This window comes from Ictidomys tridecemlineatus, chromosome 11 (assembly GCF_052094955.1).
Source record: "Ictidomys tridecemlineatus isolate mIctTri1 chromosome 11, mIctTri1.hap1, whole genome shotgun sequence".
NCBI classification, from domain to species: domain Eukaryota; kingdom Metazoa; phylum Chordata; class Mammalia; order Rodentia; family Sciuridae; genus Ictidomys; species Ictidomys tridecemlineatus.
Window position 1 is genome coordinate 46,055,688 of NC_135487.1, and position 10,640 is coordinate 46,066,327.

Consider the following 10,640-nt stretch of genomic DNA (forward strand, 5'->3'; position numbering starts at 1 on the left):
GGGGCACTCAACCACTGAGCCACATCCCCAGCCTTACTTTGTATTTTAATTGAGACAGGGTCTCACTGAGTTGCTTAGCGCCTCACTGTTGCTGAGGCTGGCTTTGAACTAGGGTTCCTCTTGCTTCAGTCTCCTGAGCCGCTGAGTGGAATACAACTTTAATAGGTCCTTTATTGAGGATATCTTGGTGATAAATTAATACAGTTTTTCCTAAAGCTTATTTGCCCCTTGATCTTGAAAAATAGTTCCATTACATATGTGACTCTAAGAATTTAGTTATTGTTTATTAGAATTCTAAATCTATATATTTTCCCACTGTGTTTTCGTTTTGTTATGGCTGTTGAGAAGCTATGCATCATTTCTAATTGTTGTTCTCTTATTCAAAGATCAACTTATTCAAAAATCTTTACTTGCTTATAAGATGAGTGTTTATCCTTGATATTCTTTAAATTATCAAGGTGTATATAGATATAGACTGTTTTATTTATTCAGCTTATTACTCAGCCATAAATAGGAATGAAATTATGGCGTTTGCCAGTAATGGATAGAACTGGAGGCTATCATGCTAAGTGAAATAAGCAATCCCAACAAACCAAAGGCCAAGTGTTCTCTCTGATACATGGATGCTAACACATAATAAGGTGGAGAGGGGTAAAGGAAGAATAGAAGTTCATTGGAATAGGCAATAGGGAATGAAGGGAAGGGAGAGGAATGGGCATAGGAGAGACAGAAGAAGAAAGCAGACATAACTTTTCTATGTTCATTTATGAATACATGACCAGTGTTAACTTTACATCATGTACAACCACAAGAATGGAATCCCAATTAAAATAAGTTATACTCCATGTATGTATAATATGTCAAAATATACTCTACTGTTATGTGTATCTAAAAAGAACAAATAAAAGACAGTTACTGAAAAAAATTGTGTTTGTTTATTTTTAAAAGCCTGAAAATGTTCTTAACTCAATATAGTGTTAAGTTCATAGGTTTAAGCTTTTCTGCCAACATGCAATAATTCTTCATAGGAAATTTTTTTCCCTCCCATTTTTGTCGACAGTTGAGCGTTAACTTTCCGAGTGGGCTTCTTCCATCCTCCTTTCCTTCCTTTCTATCTTTTCTTCTCCTCCTCCTACTTCTTTGTTCACACTTGATATAGTAATTTGGGGAACTCACCTATTTGTGGGTGTTTCCTTTCCTACTCTACACCTTGAACTGGCCCTGGGTCTTGTGATCTCACACTGGGTAGATGGTAAGTTGTAATAAATATTTGCATTTATAAATATACAAACAACAGCTGCCTATCACGGTATTTGTTTGTCTGAGTTGTATTTGTGCCTAATTTCTCATCATTAAGAATTTTACTTAAATTATAAAATTCAGTTCTATATTTATAATTTTACTTTAAAAATTTATTAATTATTTCTAAATGTTTTACAGTGAGAGGATTGATAAAATTTTTAGTACACCATATTTATAGAATAAAATCACATTTTCCCCTCTTTGAATCTACTTTAAAACCTATATCCTAGGATATAGTCAATTTCATCCCTAACTTTGTAAAGTATTATGATAGAGTCTCACAAATATTATTTGGAGTCATTTCACCTGTAACTTTAAGATATCTGTCTTCATTTCATTTCTAATTTCATATGCTGTTTACTTTCATTTTCTTTTTAGGCAAATTAGTGGCTAATTTATTTCTTCAAGAGAATTCATTTTGGCTTTGTTTAGCAATTACACTATTTAATTGGTTTTCTAAATCTTACTTAAATATATTAATACATTGTAACCTACTGAAATTCTTTGAATTTTCGTGGTATATCCCTGGTAAAGTTAAATAAACTTCAATATCAGTATTTTCACTTTATAATTTTTGAGATACTTGCAGGCATTTTCTTAATATCCTTCTTTTGATATATAAGAAGTCATGTTTACAGTTCTGAAATATTTTAATGTCTGCTTTGTTATTAGTTTTCAGCATTGTTGCACTTTGTCTAAAAATATAATATGTAGTAATATTACTTTCTGAGTTTCATGGAGTTTTGTAAAATTCCTAATATGTGATTATTGTTAAAAGTATTATTCAGTCCTTGAAAAGTAATGCATTTCATGCTTATAGAAGATTAAACTCAACTCTATTTTAATTAGTATGTCTAGATATTTCTCCAGTATTAGTTATATCTATCCATTATGCCAAATTATTGTATCATTTGCTATGTCTGTACCCCAAAGTATGAGATTACTCAACCTAAATTTTCATCAGTTTTACTTCATATATTTTGATTATATTTATTTAATGCATTAAAAACTTATTGGGGAAAATAGATTATTAGGGTTCTAGTCTCAATGTATGTTATATGTTTAGTAAACCTACTTGTCTAGGACATTTTACCTTGATTTCAAGTCTGTCTGGGTCTGTCTGGTAGTAATAATGAATAATAAAAATGTATTCTCAAAATTTTCATTATCCTGCCTTTTTCCTACCCTTCCTTTATATCAAAGTGTTCCAAGATGTCTTTTTTTAGGCACATAAGTTTCATTTTGATTTAGTGTAAGCATTTAAAATAAAATTTAATGGTTTATTTTATTGAATTACAAATTATTGTTTTCTCCAAATGATTTTGATGTTGCAATTGTCATTTACACTTTCACTATTTTTTACATGTCCTTACTTTCTCCTTATCTTTAAAAATTTAGCTATTGCTTGAGAGCTTGCCTTTGTTCTTTTCATCTCATGATTAGAAAGGAGTAGTTTGATTTTAGCTTCATTTATGGCTATATTTATAATTTAAAGTAAGATGCTCACAAATATATTCATGATTAGCACCATCTGCTACAGAATGCTATCTATTGAGTCTGTCCCATAAAAAATGAGAACAATTTTGTATTTTCACTTTCAACCATTTCTACTCTTTTTTTTTATTACATGACCTAGAACTAGTATACTTATTTTATATTAATTTATTATTATTTTCACACTAGATAAGTTTATAAAATTTTTATTTCCAAGAGACTGTTGTATAATTATAATTATCAAATTGCCCAATTTTTGACTATTGAATTTTTGTCTTTCTCCTTTAGATGAAGTTCAAGTAGGGTTTTAAGTGAAAGGTATATGAATACTCAATCACCATAAACACTATTAGTTAGTATGTTAAATTTCAGTTGAATATGGTCAAGATAACAAAACAAAAACAAACCTATAATACCTTAATAATTATTAATTATTGTTAATTATTTTAACAAACAGTTGAGAATGTGTGATAAGACAGTCTAGGGTTTTGTGAGGATCTCCTTCAGTATTGCTTTGCATGTATCATCTCATTTAATCATCACAGAAGCCCCGGTGATGGGATTTAATGTTCCCTATTCCCAAAACAGGAAACTGCAGCTTAAAGGGCAAAAATATCTATCCCAAAGTGCCAGACCTGGGAGTTAAAGCCCACAGTGTTTGCTTCTCCTGCAATTGTCACTGTCACATACTGCCTCTGAGGACATAAGTGGTTCTATAGTCACAGAGCTGAGCAGTTACTGACATTTTCCTGGGACTTGAAGGCGGAAACTCTGGGAAGCATCCTGCAGCAGGTGAGGTTTGAGAAGAACCATGAGTAATTAGAAGATTTCTAATTGAGCAGTGAAGGAAGAAACCTTCTAGGTTAAGAAAACATGAGCAAAAGTATGTGAGCTTTTTAAAGGAACAAATCCAAATGTTCTGTTCTTTCATTTCTAGATGTAAAAAAAAAAAAAAAAAGGAGCTTAGTAAAGGTTTGTTGGCTTTCCTTATTTAGTTATTCTCTTTGTTCTATGTGGTGGACATGCTCTTTGCTTCTCCAACATCATCGTACCTTATCTTCTGAGTAACAAAACTGTAGCTTTCTTAGTACTAGCAAAAAGGGCTCTATTTATCAGCGTGCCCTGCAGCTTGGACTTATGAATATAAATTATTGGGGGATTTCTGGGAAAGCTCTGCAAGAAATTGATAGGTAGTAATCTGTCCTCTTGTGTTCTTCATTGTCACTTCAGAATGTTTCTTGCTTAGAATCACGTATGTCCTGGACCACGGGGTAGGCTGGAAGATGGAAACCATATGACAGTGACTGTAAAACTGAAGGACAGAAGAAGCCTGAGTCCCCAGTTGTAGTGGAAGATCACCATACCCATCCCGAATGACCATTTAAAAATGCATTTTATGGGGAAAATAAATTTCGTTCTTGTTTAGGCCACTGGTTGTTTTTATTCTCTGCTACTAGCAGTCACATGCAATTTCTAACTGATACATTCCATGTAGCATCCCCTCCAGGAATCTGCCTGCAGGTGACACAGGGCATCTCACAAATACTTATGGCTAGAAATTACTATTTGGAAAAAGCTCAAACATACTAAAAGATTTTCCCGACCTGGATCCCATTTCCAAGGTGGATCACAAAGATAGTCTTAACTCTAACCACCGCTACCTGGAGGAATTCCAGAAGTCTTTCAGGAAGAGAAAGTGGCTGCTGTTGCTGCTGATTCTGCTGTAGTTTAGTGGAAACTGAAAGGCCAGAATGATGACCTTTCAAGAATAACAAATGTTATTTAAATAATGGACTTTTATCCCACCTCCTGCTACAGTCAAGAGCAAAAAGGATGAAAAGGGAATCCTATTCTTTTGTTAATAACTCCTCAGTCTTGTGCTGACAAAGCAGAAAGCCACTGTAAAATTAGCACTTTTGCCTGCAAATTAGCCCCTTGCAAAGCCATAAAAAGAGAAAAGGAATTAAGAGGAATTCTATTAATGGAGTCAAGGATGAGAAAACCAAGAGTGATAGAGCATAAATGCTCAGAAAACTGATACTTATTTTAAGGAAGATATTACCTAGATTTTAAAAGAGCTACTTATAACTGTGCATAAAGAAAGTATCCATTTATGGCCCTTGCCATCAGTGGATTTTTTAAATGGCTCCATGGAGCAAATCTGTCAGAGCTTGGAAGAGCACAAGTTTTAGGTTGACATTAATAAATACTACCTTGTCCATCCCTATCAGAGAAATTTCTATCCCACTTTAGAAAGGGCACACCATCAGTGGGAAGAGGCTCAGCTTTCGTAAGTGGATGAATTTAAGTTTGAAGCTTAGCTCTGCTTCTTCACCAGCCTTGGGGAATTCTTGTAGTGACAGTTCTGGGCCTCTAGTTTGTCTTCTGTCAATACAGAGGGTAATTGTGCTTTATCGTGTTGATAACATTAAATTTAGTAATATACAAAGAACATGGTCTCTGGTGGGTTCACAGCAAATATTAGTTCCTTTTTTCCCTCCCTTCCTTATCAGAAAACTGAGAACACCAATCCTCCTCGCAAACTTGCGCAAAACGTAAATTTAACTCTGTGAAATTCTCCCTGTAGGATCAATCTTTAGAGAGAAGGTGAACCCATTTTCATAATTTATGACTGTTCTCCACAGCAGGCTCCTATTTGCCATTTTATGAAAATTAAAAATCAATATCCAGGAGCGGGGTATAATCAGAAAAAAATACTGAGACTGTTTTAACAATAAAAAGGCTGGGGATCTTTATTTCCACAAAGACCTACACAGGGAAAGAAATGCTAAATCTGTGAAATTTGCCTTATATGGGGCTCTGGTAGTTTCCACAGTCATGGTCATGCAATACTTCTTACACTTCCAAGAGCAAGTGAGGAGTCTGGGGCTATTTTGGAGGCTTTGGCGAATTTCAGCTGCTCCTACTTCCTCAGTTTAAGTGAGAATTTCATTTCTGAAATATACATTTTCCCTGCTAGGACTAAACATTGGTGACACACACACACACAATGAACCTTGAGGATGAACATTATTAGAATAATGAATAACTTATAAAGACAGACCCGAGCAGCACTTAAAAAAATTCTTTATCTAATTGATGGCTAGACCTTGCAAGATGGGATAAATTTACAAAAATCTAAGTATACTAGAAACAGCATAAAAATAAATAAATAAATAAATAAATAAATTAAAAAAAAAAAAAAAAAGAAACAGCCTTACCTCCAAATGTGGTAATGTAGTCTCAGAATCATTCTCCTCCATGCTTTTCAGATTTTAAGATCACAGAATCTTGGTTAACTGGGACCCTCAGAAATGATTTAAATTCATTAATAACACCTCAGAATGGTCTCTCCACTCCAGCAACAGAGAAGAGCATTCTTCTCAGAGCAGTTCGACATGTAGGATGGAAATCCTCTGATGTGTTTGGCAATTCTGTGGAGAACATGCATTAACTTTCCGTGCCATAACAGCCTCACAAACAAGGTGGCTTAAAACAATGGAAATGCATTGTTTCACAGCTCTGGAGGCTGGGAGCATGAACTCCAGGTGTCTGTGATGACATAATACCTCTGGAACCTGGAGGTGAGAATCCTTCCTGTATCTTTTAGCTTTGGTTGTTTGTTGGCCACCCATGGCATTCCTTGACTTGTAGATGCATCTCCCTCCCAATGCTCTGTTCCCCCATCATGCATGTCCATCTTCCTATTTGTCTCTCTCCTCTTCTTAGAAATATGCAAATATCAATGGATGAAGAGCTCCAGTTTAACTTCATCTTAACTAATTACATTGATCTTATTCTCAAACAAAGTGTTTATGTGTTACAAACGGCTGAGACTTCAACACATGTTTTTGGGGGAACACAGTTCAACTTATGAGAGAATATAAAAATGATTAAGAATCGCTTCCCACTTTAAATAGCTCCTAATCTCATGGTTTTCCATAGCTGGCTTAGAATTAGACCAACGTGGCTTGCAAACTCAGCCAAACCTACCTAGTTGCCAAGTTACTTAAGCCACCAGTTTCATTTTCTGAAAAATGAGAATAATTGGGAAAAAAAGGAATAAATCAGTAACTGGTAAATTTATACCAAGAATATTAACACAGGATGGGCACTGAACAAATGTTATTTTTTTCCTTTCATGAGACCAACACTCTTGTCTGGTCAATTTATTCATTCATATTTTTGCTCTTTTAGTAAAGATTTTTTTGGACAAAACTAATATATGCCAAGCACCAAGCTGTCATTAATATAGTAGAGAATAAGATTGGATGATCCTTTCACTCATGGAGGCTACCATCCAACTCTATCCTGGATTTTAACTCAAGAGTGTATTTTGCAAAATGTCAAAAAGTCCTCCAAGATGAGAAGAGTGCTGCCTAATTCAATTTTGGCTAGTGAAGAGTGATCAAGGGGAAAAAAGAACAACATTTATTGATTTATGATACAGCAGATCTGGTGCTATATAGTTATATATCATCTTACTCTATCCTAAGGCAACCTGGAGAATAAGGTACTCCGTTAAGCAAATCAGCTTAGAGAAGTGAAGGAGTCTGCCCAGGAGCACTCAGCTAGTAATTCCTTCTGCTATACCTAGGAGTCTATGTGTTGTTGGTCAGGAATTCAGTTATTGGAATGCAAATGACACAGGATGCAGACATGAATGAGAAGGACAGCAGGCCTGGCCTCCTTTGACAAAGAAGCTAAACCTATGCATCAAGTGACAGTTAATCCAATGTTCAGGCCAATTTCTACTGTGTTCTGATTCTTTTTTTTTTTTTCTATGCACATATGAAAGCATACACATATTTGCCAAAACCTGCTTACTTTGTGCTGAATGGGCTTGGGAAGATCCAGTAGCATTTTTTTTTTTTCTCATGGTCCTTTGAAAGCAAGAGGAGACATGGCCAATAAGCACACATGAGGTCTATTACAAGATTTTGGTTTCCTTAATTCTGCGTTCTAAGAAAGGAGACACCTGTGCATTAGCTGAAATCGATCCCTGCAGCTTTACAGTCTCCCCTGCTGAGAAGCACAGTCTTCTGGAGACCCTGCTTCACTACCTAAGGGCTCGTAAACACCAGTGCCAGGTAGACAAGCTCTCCAAGTAGTTGTCTTCTCACAGAAATCCTGGGAGATGCACAGCTTGGAAGACTATATAAGACATGGATTTGGCGTCTGTTTCTATGTTCTTTTCCTTCCTTTTACAGTCAATGTGGATCATATATTATCCTGGACACAGGATGAATCCTAAAAGCCTTCCAGAATAATAGGTTTCCTCTTATCCTTTAGAGTACTCTACTTTTGAGGCTTTTATAGGGATTTTAGCATGAGTTTGCTAAGTTTTAATATGTAAGTTATACTTGTTTCTTTGGTCCACGTACAATTGTGAGTTGAAATTTTTTCAGTGTACAAAAGGATGCCTTCCAAATGGTATTGCTGACACTGAGGGCCATTGCTGCAGGAGTCTCCTACAGCAACTGGTTCTCAGCAGGGTGCAATTTTGTTACCACCCCATCCACACACACACACACACACACACACACACACACACATACCACATTTAGTGATGTCTGGAGGCAGTTGTGTTTGTCATAACTGGTGTATGTGCAGTGGCTACAACTGGCATCGATTGTGTTGAGGGTGTGGTTACTGCTAAATATCCTATAAACACAGGTCACTGGCCCACAGAAAGAATTATCTGACCCAAATATCAATAGCACTAAGGTTGAAAAACCCTGATCTTAAGGAATATCTTTCTCCTGAAGCCCTTGGGCATCACCCTGGAAACTACTTGATCTGCATTCCAGACTCCAAGCCAACGGCTTATTAATTGCTTTAGCATGGCCAAACAGCTCAATGCCTTTGGGCATCAGCTCTCATGTATGTAAAATAAGGGAAGTGGTTTTGGGGAAGAAATTGGAACACATTGAGCCACTAATGGTATTTTTAAGGCCAAAGGAAAAGTTAGAATTGTTTAATATTGAAAGATGTTTATTTAAGAGTTATTTATAATCATGAATGTTTTAAAACAACTGAAGTTCTCTTTAAAGGACAGTTAATTCATTTGGTAGAACATTATAAGAATCTTACAAAAAACAATTCTCAGCATAGAAAATGACTTTATTATAATATTAAGACAAAGATTGCCAGGCATGGTGGTGCATGCCTGTAGTTCTAGTGGCTCGGGAGACCAAAGCAGGAGGATCACAAGTTCAAAGCCAGCCTCAGCAACTTAGTGAGGACCTAAGCAACTCAGTAGAACTCTGCCTCAAAATTAAAAAAAAAAAAAAATGGCTTGGGAAGTTCATCAGTGATAAAGCATTCCTGGTTTCAATTCCTGGAACCAAAAAAATAATAATAAAAAAAGGAGTAGGAGGGGGGGAGAAAAGATTACTGAGATTCATATTTGTATGTGTAGCAGAGCAGAGGGAAATCTGTCTCCACTCTGGAGCTCCCTTTACCCACATTTCTCAATGGGGCACTCCTCACAGCATCCAACACACACTCGTTAGATTGTTGTTATTACCAGAATGTGGACGATGGTAACGTCATAGTCAGCTCTATATTTTGCATGTGGAGGGTATACAGCAAATGTTAATTCAATTTAATATAAAACTGTAGCAAAGAGGTCAGGAAAAAATGCAACCAAATTTTAGCAATTATACAGCTTTTCTCTTACTGTCTAGAGAAAAAAAGTTTATTTTAAAAAATTTACCATAGGTATAGAAAGAAAAAAAGAAGAAAAGAACATTTGGAGAGACTTTGAAGAAGAATTCTCTTGTTAGCACATATAAGCAGGAGGTGTTTTCTTCCTGTTTTTCTCATTCCACTCCTGGCCCCTTATTCAGGAAAAAATTGGTACTGATTCCTAGTGCGTCAACATTAGGTATTGACTGTGAAAGCTTTGATAATCACATTGAGCCTCACATTTTTGTCTCTCCACCAGTCTACATATTTTTTACACAAGGGAAGTTTGTCTATTTATTTATTTATTTATTACTCATATCAACATTCTTGATACTGACTACAGGGCTTTCTATATAGGTGGTGTTCAGAATGTCAACTGTTAAAACTCCTCTGCATAGTGTTCACTGTGTCACATTGTGAATTGCTGTAAGAAGTTAGTGATTGCAAATAGCTTATTCACATATAGTAGATGTTCCTTAAACATAGTGAATTGAACAAATGGGTGGCAACAAAGCTTATGCTCTCCGAATTAAGCCAACTAAACCAAATTGCCTCTAGCAATACCTGCTTCACTTAGCATAGCACAGTTGAACAAAATTGAAATCTCTCCCCTTTGGTTTGGAGTTATAGTAATAAAAGCAGGATTAAATCTTAATTTGTTTTTTCTTTCTTTCTTTATATCATTCATATATTGTAGAGTTAGTAACAGCTAAAAAGAAAAATATATTTTGTATGCAAACATAATATTCTTGGTTGGAAATATTCTTGTTAAATTGAATTCAAAATCAAAATTAATAATTGATGTTTCTCTTTAGGAGCATGTGTTTGTATATATATATTTATTTTTGTTTAATTAGTTATACATGACAGTAGAATACGTTTTGGTTCATTGTACACAAGTGGAGCACAGCTTTTCATTTCTCTGGTGACATATAATATAGAATTGAACCATATATGCAGTCATACATGTACCTAGGATAATGATGTCCATCTCATTCCACCATCTTTCCTGCCTATGCCCATGTCCCCTCCCCTCCTCTCTTTCCCCTTTATTCCATCAAAATTCCTCCATTCTTCTCATGTCCCCAGCCCCATTATGGATTAGCATCTACTAATCAGGGAGAACATCATCGGCCTTTGGTTTATTGCGATTG